The sequence below is a fragment of the Lemur catta genome, chromosome 12, assembly GCF_020740605.2.
Source record: "Lemur catta isolate mLemCat1 chromosome 12, mLemCat1.pri, whole genome shotgun sequence".
NCBI lineage: Eukaryota > Metazoa > Chordata > Mammalia > Primates > Lemuridae > Lemur > Lemur catta.
Window position 1 is genome coordinate 40170074 of NC_059139.1, and position 15243 is coordinate 40185316.

Below are 15243 nucleotides of genomic sequence, written 5' to 3' on the forward strand. Positions count from 1 at the left end.
CACACACACACACACACACTACAACTAATAAATGAGTTTAGGAAGTTTGCAGGATACAAAATAAAGATACAAAAATCAACCTCTCTCCAGACATTCCAATCTTGGTCCTCATTTCAAAACCTGTTTAATTCCTACCTTCTTCAGAAAGCCAGCCCTTAGCTTTAGGGCACACAGTGATCCCTCCCATCTCTGAGTTTCTATAAAACTTAACTTTCATCCATTTGTCTTGCTGAGATTTACTCCATTGTCAATTCAGAGATAACCTTTAGACGTTCCTTCCTCCCTAATCTGGAAAAGAACTTACCTTCCTAAAAAGATAAATTTTTAATTGAAGGCCAGCAAGTATACTGCATACTCCTAACATTTTATATAATGTTCAGTACAAATATCTACTTTGACCATTTATCAAACATTCTCTACTAAGTACTAGGCTCGGTATTCAGTAGAGATAACTCTATTGAGAGTGACAGAGTGAGGATTATATTCAGTAATTATGGGTAATGGTAAAACTTTGAAACAGTCTCTGTTCATAAAGAAACAATTCCAGAATATAGAAAATCTGTCTGACCCATGCCCCATTCCCCCAGGATCAGGCTTTAACTAGAATGTTAACTAAGAAGAGAACATTCCCAACCTGATAAAGGGCAAGTGAAAAACTTACAGCTAATATCAAACTGAATGTAGTTCCCTCATATTAGGAACATGACAAGGAACTCTGCTATCATTATTTCTGGCCAACATTCTAACTTAGAGCAATCAGACAAGAAAATGAATTAAAAAGAATCCAGAAAGAGGTAAAATTGTCTTTCTCCCTGGACATTTTGATGAACTGTGCAGAAAATATGGAATCTATGAATAAACTACTAGAACAATTGAATGAATTTATCTAAGGTTACAGGATGCAAGATCAATATACAAAAATTATATTTATTTTTATATACTAGCAATGAACAGACATGGAAACTTTAAAAAATACCATTTACAATATCATCAGAAAATCTGAAGTTCTTAGGGATTAATTTGACAAAAGATGTCCAATATCTGAACATTAAAAACTACAAAACATTACTGAGAGAAATTAAAAATGACCTAAGTAAATGAATAAATATACAGTGTTCATAAATCAAAAACTCAATATTGTTAAGATGTCAATTCTTCACAAATTTATTTACAGATTCAATGCAATGCCAATCAACATCACAATGGGTTTTTCTTTTCTAAAAATTGGCAGCTGATTCTAAAATTCATATGGATTTTAATAAAAAGACCTAGAATAGAAAAACAAGTTTTAAAAAGAACAAAGTTGGTTTACTAATTTACTACCTGATTTTAAGACTTACATCTTCAATAATCAAAACAGTATAATATTGACATAAAAATACACAAGTAGATCAACACAGTATAAAAGAGAGTACAGAAATAGATATATATACAGACAAATGATTTTTGACAGAAGTTCAAAGGCATTTCAGAGGAGAAATGATTCAGCAAATGTTGCTGAAACAATCAGATATCATATACAAATGAAAAATGAATTTCTACCCATCACATATAAAATTAATTTAAAATGGATCATAGACCAAATGTAAAATCTACAATTATAAAGCTTCTAGAAGAACATATGGGGAAAAAAAAATCTTTGTGTTCTAGGGTCAAGCAATTATTTCTTAGATATGATGCCAAAAACAGATCCATAAATGAAAACCTTAATTTCTTCACAGTAAAACACTTCTCTTCAAATTACACTGTTAAGAGTCAAACCAAACTGGGAGAAAATACAGTCATGTGTCACTTGACAACAGGGATATGTTCTGAGAAATGCATCATTAGGCAATTTTGTCATTGTGCAAACGTCATAGACTGTACTTACACAAACCTAGATGGTATAGCCTACTACACACCTAGGCTATATATTGATAGTATAGCCTATTACTCTTAGGCTACACACCTGTACAGCATGTTACTGCACTGAATAGGCAATTATAACAAAATTGTATTATCACTGTAAGTATTTGTGTATCTAAACATCTCTAAATATAGAAAAGGTACAGCAAAAATACAGCATCATAATCTTATGGGACCACCGTCATACATGTGGTCTGTCATTCACCAAAACATCATCATGAGGTATATGACTGTATTTGAAAATTACATATATGATAAAAGTCTTGTGTCTAGAATATGTAAGTAACTCTGAAAACTCAATAAGAAGAAAGCAAAAATCCAGTAAAAAAACTGCAAATGATTTGAATAAATATCTCACCAAAGAAGAAGTCTGGCGAATAAGTACATGAAAAGTTACTCAACATCGTTAACTATTAGGGAATTGCAAATGTAAACCACAATGAGATATCACTACATACTTACGAATATTAAGATGGCTAAAATTAAAAGGAAAAAAAAGGCTGATTCTATGAAATATTGACAAAAATGTGGAAGAGCTAGAACTCACATACATTGCTGGTGGGACTATAAAATGGCACAATCACTTTGGAAAGCAGTTTGGCAGTTTCTTACAAAGTTAATCATACATTTAATGTATGAAGTAGCCATTCCACTCCTTGAGAAATGAATATATATGTATATATATATATATATATATATATAGATACAAAGATACGAATAGTCACATTAGCTTTATTTCTAATGGCCAAAAACTGGAAATGACTCAAATGTACATCAGCAGCTGAATGGGTAAACATTTTGTGGCATATCCATACAGTGGGATACTAATTTGCAATAAAAAGGAATGAACTACATGCAACAATATGAATAAATATCAAATAATGATGCTGGGTGAACACAGTCAGACAAAAAAGAATACAAATGATATTACTCCATTAATATAAAACTCTATAAGATGCAACAAATTCATAGTGACAGAAAGAAGACCCTGGTTGCTTGAGGAGGGAGCAAAGACAAGTGAAGACGGAGGGAGAGAGAAGGGATGAAGGAGCATAAGCAAACGTTTTGTGGAGATGTATATACATTTATTAATATTACATTGTCCCTGGTGATGGCTTCATGTGTGTATACATTTGTCAAACTTATAAGATTGTACACTTTAAATATATACTGTTTATTGTATGTCAATTAAACCTCAATAAAGCTGTTTAAAAAATACTGAACAAAAACTCCCAATATTATGGCCACACGTCAGACCAATTATTCAGGATCTCTAGGAGTGAGACTCATCCAAATACTAATATTTTTTAAAGTTCCCAAAGGGACTGTAATGTGCATGCCATGTTCAGAAGCACTGCAATGCAGAAAGGCTCTAGGAAATAACAAAGGGAGAATGTAATCAGGGGTGTGCTATGTTCTGGAGAAGCCAAGCAATGAGAAACTAGGAAGCATACACATGATCAGGCAAAGAAGTTAATGACATCTGTCAAAAAAAGTGAGTCAGGCGGTGACTCACCCCTGTAATCCTAGCCCTTGGGGAGGCTGAGACGGGAGGATTGCTTGGGGCCAGGAGTTTGAGGTTGCAGTGATGACACCACTGCACTCCAGCTTGAGCAACAGAGAGAGACCCTATCCCAAAAATAAAGAAAAATTTTAAAAGTGAGTCACATCGTGATCTACAACATTAGCTATTCTGGGTTCAACTAATCTTTTATTTCAAGAATTACACAGAAAACCTTCAGGCAAGACTCTAAAGGGGACGGTTCTATTGACTCTGTGACATGGTGATGGATGACTTGGGTTCTTTAACAAATTTTCCGAGTGGGAAAACATATACATACATATGCTTTGTTTCTATTTTAGGTTTTCCCATGGAACTCTTACAAGAAAGGAAAATCACAGCTTAAAATTAAAGTAGTTCCTTCAAGACATAATGCAGATTGCCATAGCTTTTAATTTTTCAATTACAAAAAATGAGGGCAGAAAGCAAACATTTTTATTTCTCTAGTGCTTCTGCTACAAACTCAGTCATACATTTGCAGAAGCCAATACACAGGTGCAAATACTTTCTATTACAGAAACTTGGAATTTTGAAGGATGATAAATTTCTACAGGCATCAAAGGAGGTTACCAGAGGCTTTTTACCTATGGTCTGAGTGAACTTTAGAATACTGTAGACAACCTTACATTACATGCATAGGTAAATTTTGGAAAATAATGAGGCCAGACCTTTTTTATACATAGAAGCCTTGTTGGCCTAAAAGATTAAAGAATAATTACCCCAAAACAAACATATCTAAGCATACTTTTATTCAGTAGACCATATTCCCCAGTGGGGAAACAAACTTCTCTAAGAGTGTGGAGGTTACAGTCTTAAGTCACAAGAATGCCACTATAGAAAACTGACAGCTATGTTAACCAGACCCACTGAACAGCTCTTATTACCTACTTGTTTGAGGTCCATTTAATATATTGGCAAATCTTTCTATCTCAATGGCAAGGCATATTTGAGGGATGATGACAGATCTTCAGCTATTCTTACCAAATAACCCCTCTGTATAGCTCTCTGCTGGAGTACTGGGATAAAAAGCCAGGAGTCACAAAATTGGAACTTTTCTGAGCAATTTTAAAAGAGCAAGTGTTTTAAAAGCCTTTTTCAGTAATTTTCCCCACAGGGCTAATTCGTGTCTCAAGCAAATGGAAAATATATCTCAATGAGGAGGATTATAAAGTGATTATAGTGTATATAGTGGTTACTCTGATTCCACTAAGCTTGGGGGGTCAGAGGCAAGTACACACAGAAGGACTGTGAGTGCTAGAAAGGACCACAGAGATGGTCGGCTAGTGAGAAAATGAAAACACGAGAGTTTTGGGAAAGAGTTGAAAAAGTTAATCCTAGTCTGAAGGGAAATATGAAAATGTCATATTTGTAGAAATACCATGCCTTTTATCCATAAAAATCACAAGAAGAGAAATTCACAAAATATTTTTTATCCCCAAGTAACACAGATTCTTGGCACAAAAGAAACATCTCAGGCTGCAGAGTCAAACTGCATTTATTGTTCCACTCACACCAACCCCCATAACAAATAAATCTCTCTGCATCAACATTATTATTCCATTTCCTTATGAATTTCCTCTCTCATCCTCCAGTTTCTCTGATTGGTTGAATAAACACAATAATTATCCACTGCATGCATGCTTTTTCTATTTAGTGCCCCCTCTGTAATCAGCATTAAGGCAATTTATGCTTTTTAGTCATGAGATCTGCTCCAATGTTAACACTATCTTTACTTACCTCTACATTTATTTTGGTTCCTTTCTCGACTCCTTCTAGGACACCATAGTTTTTTACATTAAGTTGAAGTACCCTACAGTGAGCACTAAATTCTCACTCATATTGAGATTCAGAAAAGGAAAATCACATTAAACGGGAATGGTAAATTTCTAGGCTGTGATGATAAAAAGTTTAATAGAGGCAGTTGATAATAGACAAACATTATAGTTCTTAAATGGTTATAATTATTAATGTGCAGATGTATTTTAAAAGAATTATTTGGATCTATGGTTTTAAAATATTGCCTGATAAACTGCAAGGCAAAGATTAAATGACTTTACTCCTGGAGAGTCACAACAGAGGCAATGTCTTGGAATTTAGATAGAGAGAATCAAGGGTAATCTTACAAAAACAGGACCAGAGCATATAATCTACAAGAAATCATAATCTAGGCCAAGTTAAAATGTATTGGGAGAAAAATGCATTGAGAAAATGGGAATAAGACCCATCCACTTATTTTTGTAACTTCCTTAGTCACTACAGATCATGAAAGGATGCCTCTGCCAGAAATAGCCATATTACAAACTATTGCTTAAAAGAATGATCAAGAATAGTGGTTCTCAAAGTGTGGTCCCTGGAAAAGCAGCATCAGTGTTACCTTAACTTTTGCTTGAAATGCAAACTCTCAGGCCCTTCCACACACTAACTGAATCAGAAATTCTGGGGATAGGGCCTGGCAATCGGTTTTATAATATACTCTTGAGGCAATTCTGATATTCCCAAAAGTTGGTCTGCAAAGATATAAATCACTTTTCTGGTTTTTAGTTGATTTTCTTTTTGGCCTCAGCCTAAAGTAGGGGCTAAAGGTACATAGAGACTATTTTTTACAAATGACTGTTCTTGAATAACATGTTCCTTTATCCACATTGCCTTTCTCATTACAGGAAATTGTGGTTGTTGACACCATATTGTCCTCTATCCTTGTTATTGCTTTCTTAAAAATGGAGGAGAATCTGGTTTGTCCATCTCCATTAACAATAACTTAATTCAGGACTTCATTATATTATCTGAATTCTCATCCCTACCAAGTAATCTAAGCCCCTCCCCCTTTGCCCTACCCCCATCTCCCACTAATCAGAGTAATGTATCTAAACATAAACCTTATTGCCTATTTCTGTCCTTTCAAGGCTTTCCCTTCCCTGAACTCTTTCTACAGGACAACCCAAACTCCCTGGCCTGGCTTTTAAGGCCTTTTATTACCTAGCTCCATCCTAACTTACAGGACTTAACTCTCACCTCATCCTATCAACTACCTGTTCTTTAGGCAACATTAACATCCTAGTTATTCCTCAGTCTTCCAAAGTCTCTTAGGTGCTGAGACCTACGCACAACTGTAGTAATAACATACACACTTGTAGATTTACAGTTCCATTGATTCTCCCCTCATTGCAGTTCTTTCTTGCATCTTTCTTCTCTCTTTCAGGAACTAAAGCTGGAACGGCTGATATGATACACTAAACTGTGTCAAATGGAAAAGACCACAGAAAACCTCTCTAATCATAGGCATATTTTAAGTCAGACCTTCTGGAGGAAGGGTTTCTGCTCCTCTGCTAATCCATCCATGACCCAAGAAATTGAAGTTTCATGTTCTTTAGGTAGAAAAGTTAGTAGTAGCATGTAAGACCAGTGAAGAATATTTGGAACTCTGAGCATAAACTTTTGGATAAGTTCATGCCAGTAGAGTATAGACAATGCCTCTTGCATATAGGTGCATTTATCATATACCCTGAACTATCTGGGACAGTTCTAATTTCAGAAATGAAAGTTTTTCCACTGTCCCCCTAAATTATTAGTTTTAACATTTTGTCATGTAAAATATATCCTAGACCTCTTATGTCACCTAGAAAAAGCATTAAAGTCCTTTGAGCTATTGTGTTTTAATTTTTCATTTAGAAAATATATCTAAATCAAAGACTATTTGACCAACACATAAATAACTCTGACTCATATCTGAAATCCATGTAGTGTCAGAATTAGAAAAGCAATTTCTCCAATGAGAATAACCTCTTCATGACCTTTTTTTATGTTAGCCACAATTTGGACAGAATAAGTCTTACGAGCGCATGACTGACTGATACTGAACATGCTAAAAGAAGGACTTTTTAATTTCTAATTAAAAATAAACCAGTGCTAAATTCAACGATTAGTGTCACTTCCTTTCATCCTGCCTTGTGAATATGGCAGTTGGCAAGGGTTTTCTTTCCTGCTAAAAGTGTTTAGACTTTATAATTTCACAGTGATTTTATTGACAGGGTCAAATGTTGATTCTACCAGTTGAAAACACTCTAGCAAAATGACACTGGTGTCTGAAAACCACCATGGTTGAATCCATGTGTCCTCTGCACATGAAGTTCTTTCTGGCCCGGATATTTATTGTTGATGTCCATCAAAGCAATGATAATGGTTCTTGGATCAATGGCCATCGTTTATTGTTGCTTTTGAGTCTAATTACCCTCTTAATATAAAAAGAATTTTTCTAAGAGGAAAATTAAAATGATAAGAGAGAAAGTGTTGATAAGAGATTATCAGGGATCTATTCCCAACATTCCTAAACCTATTTGAGTTCCTGGGCATATATTAAAGGTATTTTCTATAATTAGTGTTTAAAGCAATATCAAATTGATAGTCTGGATTATTCTATGAACCAAGTATTTCCACTCAGAAAAAAAAATCATAATTTCAGAAATGTTAAAGGCATCACACTTGATCCGAAATCTACTACATAAAGTGAAGACCTATGTCAAATGCATTTTACAATTTGTGAAGTTTTCTCACAAATGAAAGCTTCTTTTTGTTGCCACTCTTTTTCCAGAGTGTATCAAAAACTTCGTACTACGGATAAAGATCAAAAAGGAACACAGCTGTAACACCTTTGTAATGCACGACAAGGGACTATGCTTATGTCATGTGATTAATGTATTTATCCAACATAGGTGATAGAGAAGATATAAAAAGAGGAGGCAGCCTTATGTTTCTGAAGGCATGATGCTTATGAAGTTTATGGATCTGTAATGTTTATGACCGTCAAGTACGTAATACCTAAACACTTAGCAGCATCTTGATTAAAGAAATAAAAGCCTAGCAAGCAAAAAATACTTTTTAAATAACTCAAAGTTTTACTTGTATTTCTTAAAAAAAAAATTGCAGATGTAGACTGACCCTCACTTTTTTAAGCACCTTCTCCCTTTCTTTGCCCACCCATGTCCCACAAACTCCTCAGCTTCTTCCTCATCCTTTACTCCTACACTTCCCCAAACTAATTTTTCAAATTATTGCTCCCACATTTATTATTCTCCTTCAATGCTTTTTTCCTGATTCTGTATCAACAAAAACTCAGAAGATATAATTTGTCAAGCCAAGACTTTTTAAAGAATGATGTAAGAGAAGAGAACAAATCAGGCCAAGCCAGAATCCTCTCTGGAGGTTAGGGGATTCATGTTATTCATTTCCCTGACATATGGATCTAAGAAATTATCCAAAATACAATATCAGCACCTAATTCAACACCTTCAGCTTAATTTCATCTGGGACAGAGAAAGTTTACAAAGTCACCAAAATGAAGCTAGCTTTTGCTCACTTTTAGGTTTAGAATCAACAGGTAGGTTAAACAACTTTTAGAAATAGAGGAAAAAATATTTCCAACTTAGACAATCAGAAATGTTTTGTAATTGAAAAATGTTGTGGAATTATTGTGATAGATACTTCCCCTTTTCCCTCAATGTCTTACACATAATAGTTTCTTAATAAATATTTCTTGGTTAATTAAATTTTCAGATTATTTTTCTTTCATTTTTTTTTAAAGATTCAATGCTATTACATTTGTAAGATTTAATAAACTTTGAGTTGTTTCCAAGCTCCACTTGCCTTTCCTTGGTGCCTGGCTATTTAAAAGGAGATTTTCTCAGACATAAACAATTTTCAATAGTATTCCTAGAGCATCCTTACCATAGGAAGTAGAATGATTATCCGCCAAACCCATTAGTGACACATCAGCTGGAAGCTGATGCGATATCATCAGAACATTATGCTAGTAAACACATTCTATTGTACTCTGATTCTTCAGAGAACTTTTTCATGCTCTAACTTCTACTGCCTTCCCCAGATGTCCCTGTCTTTCTATCCCACCCGGATGCAAAATGAGTCACTGATTTTCATTTGTATACTCAATACTGAGTATATAGTAGATAAAAGGAAAATCTCAAAGATAGCCAGGGTTCCATTAAAAAAATACATAATTATAAGGGAATTCACTTCAATTCTTCAAAAGAATAAATTCAGCTGTTAATGACTAATGCAACCATTAGTTAAATTTCTTTTTAATGTAGAAAAGAGATGTTGATACCATATGTTAATGAAGTTTCAAGGGCTTTTTCTCCCCTTCCTTTTTCTATAACTTGTTCCATGCCTCCCTCTTCATATTGATTTTGTTTCTAAAATAGAGTCAGATGAAATATGAATGTCAATTTTTTATGTGTGTAGAAGTTGAGTCAATTCTTCCCCTTTTAAAAGGAGAATGGGAGGCCGTACTACCTACCATTCATTCATTCAACAGGAATGTGCTGAATGTGCTCTTATTTGCCAGGTTCCATGTTGTGCTCTGAGAATACATGATAAAGCAGTCATGGTTTCCAAAACTCACAGCACTTATATTCTAATGGAAGAGCTAGAACAGGGGTTAGCAAACTCTGTCCCATGGGTTACATCTAGACCACTGTCTCTTTTTGTAAATGAAATGTTATTGGAACACAGTCATGCCCATTTGCTCGTAATAGCTGAGTTGAGCAGTTGCAATAGAGAACATGTAGCCCACAGTGCCTAAATATCTACTCTCTGGCCCTTAACAAAAAAAGTTCACCAGCCTTTTAGCTAGAAAAAAAAACAAATAATAATAACTATATAATTGAAAACAGTGATATGCACTATGAATGAAACAAACTGCTGTGATGGAAGAAAATAAGGGCTGCTGGGATACAGTGCTCTCTCTCAAAGGGTGATGTTTAAGCTGAGATTGATTAAATGGTCAAAGGAGTTAAACATATGAAACACAAGAGAAAGGAGCAGGCCAAATCAGGGAAAACAATATTTAAGAAGAAAGGTAGCACTGTGCTCTGGAACAGATCACCTGGGTTCAAATTCTGGTTCCAATAGTTACTAAAGAATGACCTCAGGCACCCCCTTGTGCATTGGTTTCCTCATCTGTACAATGGACATAATAATAGCCTATATTTCATTGTGAGTACTAACTGAATTAATGTGCATACAGTGCTTAGGATAGTGCCTGGTACAGAGTAAGTATTCAATAAGTGTCAGTTATTAATATTGTTATGAATTTTGCTCTTACTAAAGCTCTTTGTTCAAGGACTATTTGTTAGAACCAGCTAACAAACTTTTCTGTTCCCTCCCTCCTTGCTCACACCTACCTGACTAGCTACTCTAAGAGAAGGGCAACCCCACCATATTCCCAGAAAGCTGATAACCTGAAATATTTGTAAACATCACTAATGACCACCATACACATTTACAACTTCTTCTATTCCATACAGACTAGCATTATTTTTGACATTTTGGCGTGCCCCATGTGCTCAATAGGTGCTGAATAAATTAGTGAAGTATAATTTAATAAAAGACTGATAATTCAACGTATACAATAATTATGGTGTTATAAAAAGTCAATTTAGCCCACTATATTTACTATTTGAAAAGCTCCATACTAATTGCTATACATTAGTTGCAATCTCTGACCTCAAGTGGCTAATAACACTGTATAGAGATGCAGATATAGATGAAGAGATGTAAATAAAACAAAGAATATTTACTGCAACCACAATTGTTCAGAATAGTAAGGGGATGAAGTGTTCTAATAAATTTAACTTTTAGTAAACCAAATTTTAAACATAAAATTCATTTACTTTACCTATTATTTTAGAAGACTTTTCAATTTTGTTTTAGTCAAACTTCCTGCCTTTAGTAATGGGTGTTCTTTTTTAGTGGTTCATAGTTATTATTCTAAACAGAAGCATTCATTGCACCATTTAGAAAATGTAGGAGATTGGGACAAAGCATATTGATTTCCTATAACCTGAAACTTGTGCTTTAAAAATTCCTTCATTCTTATAGAGTATTTGGTACATGGTAGTAAATTAATATTTGTTTTTAATATTTGAGCTTATTTTCTTGTATAAAGGATAAAAGCCACTTTTATTGGGTAATTTTATTATTTAGCATATTATTTTGAAATGTTAATTATCCCTAAACCATGCATAAAATATATGCATTATAAGTATTGTGCAATATACAGAATTGTTAGAGGACTACTGGAATTATTGAAATGACCAAAGCCTCATGAACCTTAAGAAAAGATATTTAAATATTCATCACTCTTTAATTGTAAGGTCTTTGAGGTCAGGAATTATATACTATTCTTTTTTTTTTTTACTTTTTTCTAGTTTTAATTATTTTTTAAAAATCGGAAAATTTTAAAATTTACAAAGTTTTATATTACACACACATTACAGTTAATTTTATTCTTCCAGAGTAACTAACACATAGTTTTACATGTAAATGCTTGTTAAGTTTAATTCAAAGGAAGGTTTAGAAAGATGGAGATAGAGTTCATCAGAGAGGGCTGAGAGTAAGAAGTGACACATATTCTGATAAACACAAGTAAGTTTCATATAATGATTGGCAATCAGAGATGGGGAGCTCAGGTTTTATTTATTCCAACCACCCATCTTGTTCTGAATCTCCTCTACAGAACCCCCACCACTTAGTGCCCCTGTGACGGGTGAACCCCCCACCTCTAGCCCATCCTTTCCATCTCCAGAAGCACTTTGTTAGCTGACAAGAAAACAGAAATGAAAATACCAGATTTTGAAGCACATAGAGAAAATGGCAAAAAAGAAGTCATTAACTGACACAAATCCAAAATTAGGAGTTAATATTTACAGGTATAAATTTTGTGATTTATTTCACCTGTGTTTTTCCTCTCCTTTTAAGAAAGAGAAATAAATTAGGGTGCTATTAGCTCAAATCAATGCAACTTTTAGGTACATCAAAGAACACAGAAATAAATGATGGAACCATATTCTCATATCATTAACTGAGAAAAAAGTTTTCTAGATTTATCATAATTAATACCAATACAGTTAGAGGTTGTTCCTTACATAAAATGAATATATGCTTCCCTAGAAAGCCAAACTTCCATTTCCTAACAATTAGCTTCTTGTTTTTGTAACTACTATAATTAAACTACTATTCATAAACAGAAAGTTCAGTTTCATTTTCTGAATGAAATGTTCTAATAGAAGAACATTTGCAAGGTAAAAAAATTTTCCCTATTAGAGTGCTATCAAATGTGAAAAAAAAAATCCACAAAATCACTAGTCTACATTGTATTTCTCTTCTCCCATTTCACTGACTTGCCTGTGGTGATACTAAGGAAACTACCGTCTAAGTAAACCTGAGTTGAAGCTGTGCCAGGTTCATTAAAACCAGATTCCGAGCCGCCATCTTTCTCACCTAAAGTTAGGACCTTGTGCTGGGAGAAGCAGCAATATTACGTAAGAGCACTTCTCACTGCAGGATGTCCTAAAGTCACCTGCAAAATGGACCCCAGATGTTTTCCCAGTATAAAATGAAAACAAAAATTGTATGACCTTGAAATTTAAATAGATGTCTCAGCCCAATCATTTGTCTTTTCTCCCCTCACATATATTATGAAAACTAATGATTGAACAAGGCCATTACCATTGACATATATGAATAAATATTAGCTTTCCGACATACACCAAATAGGAACTCCCCAACTCCTTCTCTGTGGCTTGCCATCTTAGTTTGCCCTCTGAGCACCCCAGACACATGCCTGCACTTCTTCATGAGCATCCAGGCACCCTTTACTAGGTGATGGAAAAGACAGAGGGACCAGGGGAATGATACAGTGGGAGGAACAGCAACTAAGGATTAGAACAAACATTTTTGTTCATCTGCTTAAAATAAGAAGATATTTATTGAATATTCACCTGGTGCTGTGATATCCTTATACATAACTGTATTCAGTCTCCAAAACAATCAAGTGAAGCAGGTTTTATTACTTCCTTTTTAATTAAAAGAGGGCTATGGGTGGTGATGAGAGATCAGGAATTAGAGCCAAGTGTTCTTACTGATGCTGATCCCAGGCCTCTTGCCCCATTGCCTCCAGCTATTAAAGACACAGCTGACAGCCTCAAAGGGAAAAATACAGAATAACCTTCCTAACAAGGGAGTAACTGGATAGAAAAGTGAAGTTTCGTTAATACCGACAAAAAGCTGAAATCCAGTAACAATTAATAAGATTTCAATGTGCCTCATGGTAAACAAATTGACCAATGCTTTTGCATCTCCAAGATTGACTTCACTTTATGAAGACATCAGTTTTTAGAGAAGGGGATGCTAAACTTTATGCTGACAATGATGACAATCATAAATTCTTATTCTCCTCCTTCTCTTAGTTTACCCCCAATTGATACTCTCAGTTTCTTTCACGTTCTTAGTTAGATAATGGTAATTTTTATGCCAAGGGTATTACTACACCCATAGCCTAGCCTGGCATTTGAAAATGGATGTTTTTGGTAACAATAAAACCAAAGAAGACAGTTTAGATATATTGAGTGAATCTCCATAATCTCTACTAGATTAAAAACATGTTTTTTATGGATGGTAATTTCAGAGTATAATCCTGTTTCCTGATGAGGTTCCCAATGATGTTAATCTATACCAGACAATTCCCCTTTCCTTGGCTCTTTAAAAAAATCTTGCCTCTCCATTAGCACTATATAAATTAACAAGAGTTTTATAGATTTTGATTTTAACTGAGAGCATTTCTTAAAGCATCTACAATGGGCATTCGTTAAATGCCTTCCGCATTGTGGACGGCGGTGGAGGTACAGTGCTCCGATCACCCTTCAAGAGAGCCTGCCGCCGTGAAGTAGCATAGCTGACTGACAGCCACCGGCAGCCACATCTTTGAATCCATTGCAGCATTCACGCTAAGGCTCGCTCCCCCAGTCTGCTCTCCATCGGTGACTAAGCACAGCAACATACTACAGCCAGACTTTTCCTGACCAACACAAGTCTCTGCTAACGAGCAATCTTTCCTCTGAGATTCCACTGGCCACAATTTTCTCAGAGCTGTACAGCTGACCAAGGCCCTTCCTGCCCCCCTTTTTCTTCTCCCCACCCCTTTCTCCTTTCACAGGTGTCAGACCTACCTTGTGGCCTGAAGGCTCCCCGCTGCCGCCTCCTGCTCCCTCTCCTCGCTCTCCTGCACAGGTGTTTCCTGCAGTAAATCCTCCGTGCCTAGTGCCGTTTATGTGTCTGTTTCCTGGAGGACCCAAATGAACATCTGCAAGTATTAGCAGATTTGTATTTGTTTTGTTTTATTTCTATTTAAATTGTTAATGATTTTAATCTTTAAATTTGTTGCACTTGAATTTTACAAGTGTCACCTCTTACTTTGAGACTGTACCAAGATATTAATACTTATGTTAGAATCTCTTTTTACTGACTACCTTTGGGGGTATTAGTTACACAGGTGAGGCAAGAAAGAATAAAAGATTTTAATCTTTAAATTTGTTGCACTTGAATTTTACAAGTTTCACCTCTTTGAGACTGTACCAAGATATTAATACTTATGTTAGAATCTCTTTTTACTGACTACCTTTGGGGGTATTAGTTACACAGGTGAGCCAAGAAAGAATAAAAGGTTCTTTTCAATTGGTACTCTTCCTTCTACTGGGGATTGGTGGTGTTTCTTGGGTTTTTTTTTTTTTAATCTCCTGTAGCATTTTTGCTTGGGCTTATAGTTTATTAAGGTTTTTTCTTTTTTCTGAGTGTCTCTGTAAGCACAGAAGGGTACAATTTGTAGTAATTTAGTTCTTGCTATTGTAGATGAAAGAACCAGGTAATAGAGGGACCAGAGGGAGCTCAACCCCCAAAAAGCTGAAGCACAGGCCTTTAATGGCATG